General features: G+C 46.6%; 1 protein-coding gene across 1 annotated transcript in view; it reads left to right on the plus strand.

Moving 5' to 3' along the window:
• Positions 1 to 2,759: 2,759 nt before the first annotated feature.
• The window catches only part of PIK3C2B (phosphatidylinositol-4-phosphate 3-kinase catalytic subunit type 2 beta), a 75,799-nt gene continuing 63,730 nt past the window's right edge, over positions 2,760 to 14,828 (plus strand). Inside the window, exon 1 of the mRNA XM_066362001.1 lies at positions 2,760 to 3,224. The gene's annotated coding sequence lies outside the window, so the exon portion shown is untranslated. The remainder of the gene's footprint in view (positions 3,225 to 14,828) is intronic.

A 14,828-nucleotide genomic window follows, 5' to 3' on the forward strand; every position in this document is an offset into this window, starting at 1 on the left:
AATCTAGCAACCCAGGCAGAGGCGGATTTAATGGTGGGCGCACAGGGTGTGTGCCCTGGGCCCCGACTTCTGAAGGGCCCCGCAAAACCCCAACTTTACATTTTTTTCTAATGACACCAAGTTTGGTTTCATATGTGCAATTTTAACATTAATAGTACATGATATTTTTTAATTATTTAAAAATATGGTTAACATATATTTTTATCTTCCCTGTCTCTCTCTTTTTTTAAGGGGCCCAATATTTTCTTCTGTGCCTGGGGCCTCAACTGACTTTAATCTACCTCTGAACTCAGGCCTATTTCCTGTTAGCTCTTTCTTTCAGACTTTTCTCTTCAGGAACATTGTACCATTGATGGCCCCTATGCTCCTCTGTTCTCTCAGGCTTCTGAGCTTAGCCTGATAACAGGCACAGAGTAAGCTGGCATGAATATTTGTATTGTGAATAAGTGGTAAATGAGTGAGTAAATGAGTGCATATTTATCCCCTGTGGCTTTGGAGGATCAGGAATAGGATTTTATATACATTTTGATATATGCGCAGAGCAGGTTGTCTATTCACATAAAAATGATTTACTTATAAGCTCTGGCAGGTTGGCTCAGCGGTAGAGCATCGCCTGGAGTGTGGAAGTCCCAGATTTGATTCCCAGTCAGGGCACACAGGAGAAGTGACCATCTGCTTCTCCATCCCTCCGCCTCTTCTCTCTCTCTCTCTCTCTCCCCCTCTGGCAGCCATTGGTTTGAGCATATTGGCCCAGGGTGCTGAGGATGGCTCCATGGCCTCACCTCAGGTGCTAAAAGTGGTGTGGTTGCCAAGCAATGGAGCAGCGGACCTAGATGTGCAGAGCATCACTTCCTCTGTGGGCTTGCCGGGTGGATCCCGGTGGGACGCATGTGGAAATCTGTCTCTCTGCCTTTCACTTAATAAAAAATAAAAATAAAAAAAAAATTAGGCCCTGGCTGGTTGGCTCAGTGGTAGAGCCTCGGCCTGGCGTGCGGAAGTCCCAGGTTCAATTCCCCGCCAGGGCACACAGGAGAAGCGCCCATCTGCTTCTCCATCCCTCCCCCTCTCCTTCCTCTCTGTCTCTCTCGTCCCCTCCGGCAGCCAAGGCTCCATTGGAGCAAAGTTTGCCCGGGAGCTAGAATGGCTCTGGTTGCAACATAACGATGCCCCAGATGGGCAGAGCATCGCCCCCTGGTGGGCGAGCCGGGTGGATCCCAGTCCAGCACATGCAGGAGTCTGTCTGACTGCCTCCCTGTTTCCAGCTTTGGAAAAGTAAAAAAAAATTTTAAAAATTATATTCTCTTGCTTGATCTTCGCAATAGCCCTGAGTGGGAGGTAAAGCTGATACTTTACTGATGCTCATAGGGTAAGTGGACTACCCAAAGTCACATTCCAGTGACTAGAGAGAACTACAAGCCTCAGTCTCCTCTCACACTTCACTCAGGGTTGCCTGCTATTAAGGGTCCTTTGTATTTGTCCAGAATTCATCTTACATGAGAACAAAGCATTTCCCAAAAAAGCCTTCTGAATCGTGAACTCACTTTTTAATTTTTTTCTCCTTTCTGTAGGACTTCCTTTGGTCATTCAATTCCTTTTCCAATAGTAATCCTCTTACTGAGCTCTGGAGTTTTCTAACTCAATTATTTTATGAATCTAAGGATTGTGTTGCATTTGTTGCAGTTTTATAATAATGAAAATTTTAAAAGGGCTTTCTGACACCTTTTTATTTCTTTTCTCCTCTTCTTTTTAAAACTCTGGTGAACCCAAAACAGACTATAATGGTAGCACTTTAACAAATATTTCCTTGAGACCAGGAAAGGGGAAGGTTGGCAGATATTTTCATGGGAACCCTGGCAAATAGTCCTGGGCACCTGAAGGAGGCTAGGAGTTATGAGACCCTAGATACCTGAACGGGATTGCAGATGAGGGAAGCTCTGAACCAGCTGTTGATATTCATAGTCCGGCAAATATTCATAGTCCGGCAAGAAAGAAAGAAGGGAAAACAAGATTCATGTTCTGAAGAAAATGTACTTTGAGATCATAGATCAGAGTTATTATGCAAACCATATGTAAATGAGGGGCTGGTCATCTCCTGATTTCTTTTGGGTGGAGCCTCTTAGAAAATTCTGGAGACTACTTCTCAAAGAAATGTAATTAAGAGTCAAAATGTTAAGTATAACACACTTTATGAGTTTTTTTCCCTACCATAGTTGGGTTGGAGGACTCGCCACCTCCTCTCCCCCCTCAGGTTGTTAATTGCTATCCTCTGAGGCTCAGGTCCGATGACCAGGGGAACAGAAAAACCAAGGAGGCTGTGTGCGACAACGTTGACACAGCTTCCCCCCCCACCCCGACCTCAGACCTCAAGTAGGGGCTCTTTCGGGCATCGGCATGCTAATGATTGAGGAAATTCCTCAAACCGATAACAGGACCTCAAAACTCTGTCATTTCCAGCAGAATGAATTGGCACTCATTTAACACAGTGCAAAGGGAAAAGTAACAACCATCTGCAAAACCCTCACCCGAGTGGGAAATAGAAATCTTGGCTCTTGGGTTTTCCAAGCAAAAATTGCCGCCGGCGCGTTTCTCCTCTAGGCACATTGGCAGGAAAAGAGGGACAGGGGTGGTGGGGTGGGAGGAGAGATAGAGAGAGGGGAGAGCAGGGAGGAGTATGAGAGGGGGGAGGGGCGGGGAGGGGTGAAGGAGAGAGGCTGGAGTGGGGGGGGGGGCGAGGGAGGGGAGGGGAGGGGGGAAGGCAGTCCGAGCTGCGGGCCCGCCCTGCTTGCCGCTGGGATTCCGCAAGTTGGGTCTAGGGCCGGCGTTGGAGCTGGCGCACGGCGGCCGCATGTCCTGTGCTGGCCCATCCTGCGCCGGCGGTCAGGTCTGGCCGAACCTTGCGTCGCCGTGCAGTGCACCGGGTCCCCGGGAGATGGCCTCTCTGCTCTCTACCGCTGCTCCCGCTATTGTCTCACGCGGGGTAGCTTGACTGCGGGCTGCGCACGCTCTCGGCCGGGAGGACTTTCTTTCCCTTGAGCTGGTCCCGGCGCCCCTTCCTGCCTCCCGGCTGTTCAGGAGCGTGGAGCTAGGAAAGGGGGCGGCGCAGAGGGACTGTCCGCCGCCGCCGCTCGGCCAGCGCGGGGGCCAGAGCTCGGGCTGCCGTGAGCTGCGGGGCGAGCCGCCACCGTCGCGACGGGGTCTCGTAGGAGAGCCCGCGGGGAGCACAGGTAGGATGCACGCCCGGAATGTGAGCAATCGCCCAGGGGCTGCAGATGGCCTGGCATGGAGGGAGCGGAGGTCAAGGGCTGCCCTCCAACATGGCAACAGCCGAGGCGCAACAATGGAAGGAGCCAAGGGTGCCCGCGCTGGCTGAGCCACGGAAGCCGTGGGGGCGACAGCTCCAGCTCGCAACGCTGAGCAGGTTGCCGAGCCCTCTGCGCCACCCTGCTCCAGCAGTTTCGGGGCATCTCGAGCCCCCAGGCCGCCCTTCCCCACCCCTTTTCCTCTGAAACACATTTCCTGGCTCCCAGGTTCTAGGCGATGAACCAACCAATGATTTGGGGATTGGTTTGTTTGTTTAAGATGAAAAATAAAAAGTAAAACCTGCCCTGGCTTGGAGGTGGTGGGGGTGGTGCTTTCTCGTGCAGTGGGTGAAAAGTCATCATCTAGCCTGGGGAACATATACATTTTTTTTAAAAAGCCAGAGGGATGGTAGACTTGGCTTCTCCCTTATAAGGATACTGCAGCAAAAGGAGGAAAGCCTGAGTGGGACAGGGAGAGGGACCCTCAAGCCCAGTTCCCGGCCCTCCAGAGAGGCGCTGCTCTCCTGGCCTGGACTTCTGTCATTTTCAGCTCCCGACAGTGGTGGCTTTGCTGCTGGGGAGCCATGCAGCAGCAGGAAGCCCGCGGAAGGCTGCCCAGCTGGAGTGGGGTGTGGTGATGGTGGGGGGAGCCCCGGGGTTTGGCAAGGTCTGGGTGGTGAGAAGAGGTTACAAATATATGAAGTTAGTCGAATGCACACACCCTCCTTGGCTGAGGGCTGAGTGTGTGTGTGCATGTTGTGTGTGTTTGTGTGTGTGTGTTGAATATGCCATTGCTCTTGCTCCTTCAGGCTAACCTTCTCTCCCTACATCTCCACTGCCTTTTGGGCTCTTTCTGGCTTCCCTGTCCCCATCCCAGTCCAACCAGCATGGGATGGAATCTATTGTCCCTGGCTGCCCTGATGTGTTTTCTCTATTCCATTTGGGAGTTTTGTGCCCTGGGATGGCTTGTGCCAGCATGGCACCAGATTCTTTAGCACACGGCTACTCCTGCTCCAAAAAATGGGCCAATGCTGCCCCTCCTCTCTCTAAACTACCTGACTGGGACATGGCCAAGCAGATGTAAGCAATTTGCACTGAATTCCAACCCTGTAGCAGTCGCTGAATGAAAACTTACTCCATTGCCACACTGGACCTTGGAAAGATATTGGAAGAGAAATGGCCCGAGAGGTGGCAACTCTGATCACCAAATACTACTCCCTCCCCAGATCCAGCTGTGGATTCCAGAGCAGAGTGGTTCTGAGGCTTCAGCATTGCAGCTCCTCCAGAGCCTGGCGGTCCCAATCTGGGGTTGTGTCCATGGAAAAATTAAGTCGCGGCACATTTTATAGGTCTGCCTAGCAGCCAGTGTCTGAGGAGATGGTGGCTGCTCCTCCTCTAGTGTTTGGGTGAGCCCAAGGTTTCATTTCCATGGCTCTGAATTTACTGCTGAGCGTGCATGTGTGTGCATGCCTGCATTCGATCAAGCTCTCAGCCCTGGCCAGAGGGAGCTTATCCATTCCCCTCTTCTGGGAGCACTGGTGAGGGAGGCCTATAGGGTATGCTCGGGTGAGGAAGGCCTCAGGCTTTTCTTTGGGGTGCTTCTTTGGGGTTGCCCAGTGACCTGAACTGCCTGTGGTCTTTGCCGTGACCTAGGAGTGCCCTAGCAGATCTCCCAAACCCTGTGGGCCTTTGGTTCCCACTCTGTAGTTCCTTCATCCCACCTGGGCCTGGTGTCTCATGTCTATTGTCCTTCAGACTGGACAGCTCTACTCAGGCCAACAGGGAGAAAAATGAGGGATCTCTGTTCCATTTAGGGGTTTGTAACTGGCCATAACCTACAGGTACCTAATACTCCCAAGTGTGAACTTGGACATAATAATGTGGAGTAGCAGAGAAGACAGTAGGTAGGTTCAGTGTCGCGAGGCCTGGTTTTGAGCTCTGGTGTGATTTATTTCCTAACTATGTGAGCTTGGACAACTTGTGAACCTGTCTATACCTTAGTTTGCATATCTGCAAAATGGGGAAAAGTAAAGTCCTTGGCTCACAGGATTTTTAAAAAACATTTTATTTATTCATTTTAGAGAGAAGAGAGAAAGAGCGAGAGAAGGGTGTACTGCTTACCACGGACTGAGTAAAATCATGAATGCAACAGCACTCTGAAAACTGCAGAGTACTACACAATTGTCAGTTCATCCTGAATTTATCCTTGGTGACAAGGAATGGAGACCAGGTGGGGGTGGAGGGAGGGGTTGGAGGAAAAGGATATGGGATAGAGAATGTTCCAGAACCTTTCTTTTCTGGCTAAGGGAAGCTCAATGTGATAATACCGAGGTAACTGTTTCTAAGGTATTCTCTTTATTTATTTATTTTAAAAGATTTTGTTTATTGACTTTAAAAAGAGAGGAGAGTGAGAGAGGGGGAGGAACAGGAAACATCAACTCATAGTTGTTTCACTTCACTTAAGTTGTCCGTTGTTTGCTTGTCATATGTACCTTGTTGGGACACACCTAGGGTTTTGAACCGGTGACCTCAGCATTCCCGGTCGATGCTCTACCACTGCGCCTTCACAGGCTAGGCTTGGGTATTCTCTTTAAATGGAGTTGGCAGGCTGGGAACTGGGAGAGAAGGAAAGTCTGCTTAATGATATTTGTAGGGCATTGGGGAGAGACACACACCCCTCAGGCTGGCTGCTGTCTATAGACAGGGTAGTGCTGAGCTGGCAAATAATGTAATAGCTAACACTGATGTCAGCTAGCTAGTAAATGACAGAGGAGGGATTTGAAGCAGGCAGTCTCACCCTGTGCTCATAACCTTGATGGAACTATCAGGTGGACCTTGGTATTGGAGCAGAAAGGGGCAGCAGAGTTACAGAATTCATTCATATGGGATTCCTTCAATTGAATGCCCATGAGAAACCATCAGACTAAACATACCTTAGACAATAAGCTTCTCAAGGACAGGGCCCAGCCCCAGTCCAGCACATCATCTCCTTAATTCCCAGTTGCTTGAGGGTTGAGACACAGATGTGTGAATTCCAGTGCTCCTGCTTTACTGGCCTTTCTCTGCTTTTTCAGACATATCCTTGCCTTTAGTGTAAGAACACTGGAGATAATCAACTCCAGTAATTATGCCACTTTCTGGGCTACTCTAGTAAGAGGTTTGGGACCTGAGGGCCCTGGGATAATTGTTTTGGTACTTCCATATCTGCTTTACTTTGTATCTGTTTTATAAAGTGAAAGACTATTCTTGCATTTCCTAGGGTCACATAAAGTGTTAGAACCGGAAAGGACCTTGGAAATCATTTCCATGAGAAGTGACATGGTTGCATGCAATGCTAGAATTTTATGTTTGTTCCACTGATTACAAGATGACCAATGAGAGTACTTATTGTTTGGCTCTTTAAAATTGTGTGTCTACCCCACCAGTGGCTTCATTGTTGAAAGATTCTGTTCTCTTAGAACACTGGTGATGGAATTCACTCACCCCAAATCTCTTTGCTGTTTAAAGAGATTAAGGACACAGAAGGCATCATTTGTGCCTTGGGGCAGAAACCCTCAAGGTATGGAAAAGAGGAAAAGAGGTTTTCAAGAATCCTGAGGCAGAATAGAAAATTATTGCTTAAGGAATCTTTAACAATTCTCTCCTTCCTCTTCCTGAGAATTTACTGTAGGAAGTCTTAATGTGGCAGAGGCTCCATAGTATTTCAAAGAGAAGCCAGAGCTCATTTACCTCTTTAGAAACTGTTGTCCTTCCACCTTAACCCATTTTACTCCTGCCCCTGTTCCTTGAAAATAATAGTTCAACTCCCTACTTCCGGGACATTTCTTTCTTTACTCTAGCCAACCTTAGTCATTGTGAGACTAAACTCCTGGGTAGTCTTTCTTTTCTTTTTATTTTATTTATTTTCCTTCCTTCCTTCCTTCCTTCCTTCCTTCCTTCCTTCCTTCCTTCCTTCCTTCCTTCCCTCCTTCCTTCCTTCCTTCCTTCTTCCCTCCCTCCCTCCCTCCTTCCTTCTCTCCCTCCCTCCCTTCCTTCCTTCCTTCCTTCCTTCCTTCCTTCCTTCCTTCCTTCCTTCCTTCCCTCCCTCCCTCCCTCCCTCCCTCCTCCCTCCCTCCCTCCCTCCTTCCTTCCTTCCTTTCTTCCTTCCTTTCTTCCTTCCCTCCCTCCTTCCTTCCTTCCTTCCTTCCCTCCCTCCTTCCTTCCTTTCTTCCTTCCTTCCTTCCATTCTTCCTTCCTTCCTTCCTCCTTCCCTCCCTTCCTCCCTTCCTCCCTCTCTCCCTTCCTCCCTTCCTTCCTTCCTTCCTTCCTTCCTTCCTTCCTCTTTCCCTCCTTCTCTCCCTTTCTTCCTTCCCTCTTTCCTTCCTTCCTTCCTTCCCTCCCTTCCTTCCTTCCTTCCTTCCTTCCTTCCTTCCTTCCTTCCTTCCTTCCTTCCTTCAAAAGAGAGAGAGACAGAGACAGATAGGAAGAAAGAGAGATGAGAAGCATCACTGCATAGTTGTGGCACTTTAGTTGTTTATTGATTGCTTCTCATATGTGCCTTGGTGGTGGGGTGGGGTTGGAGGATGGTGGTGGGTCAAGATGAACCAGTGACCCCTTGCTCAAGCCAGCAACCTTGGGGTCAATCCAGTGACCTTGGCCTTCAAGCCAGCAACCTTGGTCTCAAGCCAGCAACCTTGGTCTCAAGCCAGCAACCTTGGGCTTCATGCCAGTGACCTTGGGCTCCAAGCCAGCAATCTTGAACTCAAGTCAGACACCTTTGGGCTCACGCCAGCGACCATGGGATCATGTTGATGATACCACTCTCAAGCTGGTGACCCCACACTCAAATTAGTAAGCCTGCACTCAAGCCAGCAACCTTGGAATTTTGAACCTGGGACCCCAGGTTGATGCTCTATCCACTGTGCCACCATCTTTCAGGTGTGGGCAGTGTTTTTTCTCAACAGTTTTCCTTCTCAAAAGTTTTTTTTAACCTCCTCTAAGTTTGTACTTCCTACTATACTATTTTGTAGCTTCTTCTAAGTTTCTGGCCCTGTGGGTTAGAGGTTATAAATCTAGAGGTTAGCCCTGGTCAGGTAGCTCAGTTGGTTAGAGCATCATCATAATACACAAAGGGTGTGAGTTCGATTCGCATTAGGGCACATACAAGAATCAACCAATGGCCTGACCTGTGGTGGCGCATTGGTTAAAAATGTCGGCCTGGAATGCTGAGGTCCCCGGTTGAAGTCTTGGGCTTGCCGGGTCAAGACACATATGGGAAGCCACTATGAATTGATGTTTCCTGCTCTTCCCTCCTTTCTCTCTCTCTCTTCTCTCTCTCTCTCTCTCTCTCTCTCTCTCTCTCTCTCTCTCCTCTATCTAAAATGAATAAATAAAATCTTTTAAAAAAAGATTCAACCACTGAATGCATAAATAAATGGAACAAAGCAATCCTCTCCTCCCTCTCTTTCCCTCCCTTCCTCTCTCTCTAAAATCAATCAATTAAAAAAATAATCAACCAATGAATTATATCTTTTCTATGTCTTCCCCACAGTGGAGGTAGGTGCCAGGAATGACTGCTGTTCTACACTCACCTGCTGCCTGTGCCCACCAAGAATGAGCTTGTGTGGAGCCATCCTCTCCAGCCAAGTGTTTTTCTCTTTCTAATTCTCGTTGGTGCTCTGGGCAGCCAACCAGAAGGCATAAGGGTGAAGGAAAAAGAGTAGAGAACATAGGATTTTCCATTTTGAGGAAATATGGTTTACCTTCCAGTTAAAAGAAATAGATATGCACTCTTCATTTTTTAAAAGCATTTTAAAAATTAATTTTAGAGAGAAAAGAAGGAAGAAAGAAAGAGAGAGGGACATCAATTTGTTCCACTTTATACATCCTTTTTTTTAAAAAAAGGTTTTATTGATTTGAGAGAGAGAGAGAGAGAGAGTGTGTGTGAAGTGGGGGGAGGCAGGGGGTGGAGAAGAGGTAGGAAGCAGGTATGTGTCTTGACCAGGCAAGCCCAGGGTTTTGAACCAGCAACCTCAGCATTCCAGGTCAATGCCCCATCCACTGCGCCACCATAGGTCAGGCTATTTATACATTCATTGGTTGATTCTTGTATGTTCCCTGATCAGGAATCAAACCACAACATTGGCATATGGGGACACTGCTCTAATTAACTGAGCTACCTAACCAGGGCAATATGTGCTTTTATTTTTCAAATCTATTTATTGATTTTAGAGAGAAAAGAAGGGAGACAAAGAGACAGACAGACAGAAACATTAATCTGACTCTGTATGTGCCCTCACTGGGGACCAAACCAACAACCTCTACATATCAGGACAGTGCTCTAACCAACGGAACTATCCAGCCAGGGCAATATGTACTTCTGTTGTCTCAGAGCACAAACTAACACTGAACTGAGATAAGAGTAATGATGGAGCCCCTCAACTACTGAGACCTCTGTGAGGTCCTGCTTTCCTAAAAGCAGAGCATCTGTCCCCTTTCTGACCTATCATGCTATTATGTCTTCCAAAGGACTAGGCACACCGTTCTCACTGAAGAAGGAGAGATTGTTTGCAAGTTTGATATTCGGGGAACCTGGGAGAAGGCAACTATATTAAAATATATATATAACCAGGAATAACCAGGAATGTCAGACTTCCATGCTAGACTTCAATAAGGCAGGGTTGTTTTTTTTGTTTGTTTGTTTGTTTTTTAATTAAGAGAAAAGATAGGTGCAGTTCCCTTACAAGAGACTTGAACAATAGAGTGGTTCCAGGGGGTTGGCGAATTCTCTGAAGTGCAGTTTTGACTATGCTGTTGCAGATGACTGAAACAAGGAAGAGGAAGAGGAACCACTTGAGCAAAGATTCAAGTACCAAGAAAGGCAAGAAGATAGCTGCTGGCATTGAGGGTCCATCCACCTGTTGTAGCTTTTAAAACATTATCTTCATTTTCTTCTCTCCCCAGTCTTGGAGGAAATGAATAATGATGAAATTGTCTCTTTTCCCCTTTATAGTTGGGACAACTGAGGTTTCTATTAGGTTTAGATTCCAACTAAAAATTAAGATTGTACAACTAATTAGGAGAAAAGCTGAAGTTTAAATCTAGGCCAGGATTCCCGCTGTGCTGCTCTGAGGGGACCTGGGAGGAAAAGGTCAATGAGGCCCAAATTCTGGGCTTCCCCAAGAAGCAATGACAACAGAAAGTGTTTCTCTTAAAGTCATCTGTGGAAGAAGGTATGATTGCAAAGGGGTATCAATCTGTCAGGTAATGTTTGTGGGTTTTTTTGTTTGTTTTTTTACAGAGACAGAGAGAGAGTCAGAGAGAGGGATGGACAGGGACAGACAGGAACAGAGAGATGAGAAGCATCAATCATTAGTTTTTCGTTGCACATTGTGATACCTTAGTTGTTCATTGATTGCTTTCTCATATGTGCCTTGACCGTGGGGCTATAGCAGACTGAGTCCCTTGCTCGAGCCAGCGACCTTGGGTCCAAGCTGGTGAGCTTTGCTCAAGCCAGATGAGCCTGCGCTGAAGCTGGCGACCTCAGGGTCTCGAACCTGGGTCCTTGGCATCCCAGTCCAATGCTCTATCCACTGTGCCACCACCTGGTCAGGCTGTCAGGTAATGTTTTAAAAGGATTCATTCAAAAAATAATTTGAAAAATAAAAAGAATTCATTCATTCAGCCGATGGGTTTTGAGTGCTTACTAAGGATTTCAGGGACTTTCACTTCTTAAGATAGATAGCTTTCCAGAACTTACTATTGAGTGAGGGTACAGACAAATAACTGTGGTGGGGAAAGTGTGGAGTACTGTGAGAACTCATATATGGAGAATTTGGGGTGATCAGATTTCCTGGAAAAAAATGTTAGCTGAGATCTGAACAATGAGTAGGAATTGAGGTTGGGGATGAAGTGAGTGGTGAAAGAGGTGAACTGAAATAGTTTGATCTGGCCATAGTCATTAAAGGAGTTTATCTTTTATTATTATTATTATTATTATTGGTGAATGAGAAACAGGAAGCGAGAGATGAGAAGCATCAAGTCGTGGTTGCATCACTTTAGTTGTTCATTAATTGCTTCTCATACATGCCTTGATCAGGGGCTCAAGCCGAGCCAGTGACCCCTTACTCTAGCCAGCGACCTTGAACTTCAAGCCAGCGACCATGGGGTCATGTCAATGATTCCTTGCTCAACCTCACAATCCCGTGCTCACGCTAGTGAACCTGCGCTCAAGCCAGATGAGCCAGCACTCAAGCTGGTGAACTCGGGGTTTCAAACCTGGGACCTTGGCTTTACAGGTCTTTGTTCTATCTACTCTGCCACCACTAGTCAGGCTGCCATTTATTTATTTATTTATTTATTTATTTATTTATTTATATTCAGTGAGAGAAGGGGAGGCAGATACTTCCGCATGTGCACTGACCGGGATCCATGTGGCAATCCTATTAGGTGGCAATGCTCTGCCCATCTGGGGCATTGCTCTGTTGCTCAGCATCCAAGCTCTTCATAGCATCTGAGTTGGAGGCCATGGAGCCATCCTCAGTATCCAGGGCCAACTCACTCCAATCGAGCCATGGCTGCAGGAGGAGAAGAGAGAGAGAGAGAGAGAGAAATGAGAGGGAGAGAGGTGGAGAAGCAGATGGGTACTTCTGTGTACCCTGACTGGGAATCAAGCCTGGGACTTCTACATGCTGGGTGACGCTCTACCACTGAGCCAACTGACCAGGGCCTGCATTTTATTTTTTATTCCTTAATTTTTTTCACTCACTGGTTATGAATTGAATATACATGATGCACCTGATGCTCTTCTCTGTGTGCAGCAGTAAAGAATACGCACAAGATCCCTGTCTTCCTGGAATTTATGTTCTGGGAGAACTTAGTTCACTGAGAGTAACTTAAACCAATCTTCTGTATTTTACTGACAAGGATTCCCTACTGCCTGACCTGTGGTGGCACAGTGGATAAAACATTGACCTGGAACGCTGAGGTCGCTGGTTCAAAACCCTTGGCTTGCCTGGTCAAGGCACATATGGAAGTTGATGCTTCCTGCTGACTCTCTCTCTCCCCCTCTCTAAAATGAATAAATAAAATCTTAAAAAAAAAAGGATTGTCTACTGGTAGATCAGGAAATTACATGTAGATATATTCTGGCTGGACTCAAGCAAAATTCAAGAATGACTCTTGTGACAACTCTGTGGATAATATAGGGTAGGTTTATTAATGGTTCGTTAACTGTTCGTCCAACAAAAACATCTTCAATACCTCCTCTCTTTCATTCTTTTATTCATTTATCCATTCATTCATCAATTGACAGTTTAAATTCAACATATGGTTAAGACTGTGGTTGTAGCCCTGACCTGTGGTGGCACAGTGGATAAAGTGTGCACTTGGAATGCTGAGGTTGCCAACTCAAAACCATGGGCTTACCTGGTCAAGGCACACGTAACAAGCAACCAGTAAACAATTAAAGTGAAGCGACTATGAGTTGGTACTTCTTGCTCCACCTGCTGCCCCGCCCCCTGTAAAATCAAAAGAAAAAGAGAATGGCTCCAGGATCAGATTCCCTGGGTTCAAACTCTGGTTTTCCCACAGACTAGTTGTTTGACCTTGGGAAAATTACTTAATTTATCTGTGTTTCCATTTCTTCATATGGAAGATAGGGGAAATAATAGTAGTGGGGGGAGGGGGCTGTTGTATAAATGAAACGAGTTCATTAATGAACTGTCTGGAATAGTGCCTGATACATGGCAAGGACTCAGTAAATGGTGGTGGTTACAGTTATTTTATCATCTTTCAATACCAGGTTTGTGCTCAACCCTAGGGATACAAACTTAAATTCATTGTGGTCCCTGACCCTGAGATCACAGTACTATGCTCCAAAAAAATGCAAGTAAATGGATGAGTTTCTCTGTGGAATGGGATGATCCTATAAGTTCAGTTTGAGTCACTTGTCATATGGCTGCCCCAAGTTTGATGTAATCTTGGATAGCATTTCATAGAAGTATAGAAGCTAGGACCAGAGTGCTTAATATTTTGGGGGCCTTTAAACTCTCAGAAGCTAATAAATGCTATGGGGTATCTTCCTAGAAAAGTAATTTATACCTTTGCCTTCATCATTCAGCCTCAGAATGCTCCTACAACACGAAGGTGTTTAACTCTGCTCTAGGTTGATCAGAATACCCTCAGAACATAGTCTTTAACATACTGTGCTAAGCAGTGTAGGGAAGACAAGTTAAACGAGAGATCATTTTTATTCTTAAGCTTAATGGGCTGGTCCTGGCCAGATAGCTCAATTGGTTAGTGTCATCTCAATATACCAAGGTTGCGGGTTTGTTCCCTGGTCGGGCACACACAGGAATCAACCAGTGGCCTGACCGGTGGTGGTGCAGTTGATTGAGCATTGGCCTGGAACACTGAGGGCCCCAATTCAAAATCCTGAGGACACCGGCTTGAGCACGTTGTCTCCTGCTTGAGCACAGGATCATTGACATGATCCCAAGGTCGCTGGCTTAAACAAGGGGTTACTGGCTCAGCTTGAGCACTCCTCATCAAAGCATGTATGAGAAATAATCTATAAACAACTAAAGTGAAGCTACTACCAGTTCATGCTTCTCATCTCTCTTCCTCTTTCTCTCTCTCTCTCTCTCTCTCTCTCTCTCTCTCTCTCTCCCTCTCTCCCTCCCTGTCTCAAAAATCAACCAATGAATGCATAAATGGGTGCAACAACAAATTGATGTTTCTCTCTCTCAAATAAATAAATAGAAAAAATATTCTAAATTTAAAATTAATGGGCTAATGTCTTATGAAAGGCGTTTGTAACTATGAAGCATCTACCTAGATGAAAGATCACTAATAGGGATAATACAAAACAATATAAATGCAGTAGGACACACAGAAATTTTAGAGATGTTTGGAAGAGAGCAAAGTGATAGTCATAGGAGTTTAGAGAAGGTTCTGGTATAAGAGCAAGTGTTCCATAGAGGGCAAGTGGGGAGTATTCCAGAAGGCACTAGCGGGAGTGAAGGTCTGTGGGAAAACTTGGGGCCCTGGAGAATGGTTATGAGCCATCAATGTTTGAGGGGCATGCAGGGGACTTGGCTGAGACAAGGGGGCAGTGTGGGGAGACTTGAGTATCTAATAAGGAAAGGGAGGGGCAGAATCCCTTTCCTCAGAAGAGTGACATGACCAGAGCTGTACTGCAGGAGGATTATCCTGGCAGTAGAGTGCAGGGCAGACACTAGGAGGCTGTTTCAATCATTCAGGTAAGGGAAAGGAAATAATAACCTTCTGATGCCTAATATTTCACTTAATGAAAGAATCAGAAGCTTGGAAAGGAATGGGCCAATTTTAGAAAGATTGAAATAGGAAGGCTAGGGGATCCCCTTCCCTGGAGGGTTTTGAGAATGGATATGATAGACTGGTTGTGGCTCAGTCTGGAAAGAGCACTGGAGTGAAGGTCTGAGACCTGCTTCTGGTCCTACTGCTGCCCCTGTCTAGCTGTGTGACTCAGATGAGTCATTTCTCCCTTCTGGGCAGGGGGAGGAGCAGGAA

Source organism: Saccopteryx leptura, chromosome 2 (genome assembly GCF_036850995.1).
Source record: "Saccopteryx leptura isolate mSacLep1 chromosome 2, mSacLep1_pri_phased_curated, whole genome shotgun sequence".
Taxonomy (NCBI): Eukaryota; Metazoa; Chordata; class Mammalia; order Chiroptera; family Emballonuridae; genus Saccopteryx; species Saccopteryx leptura.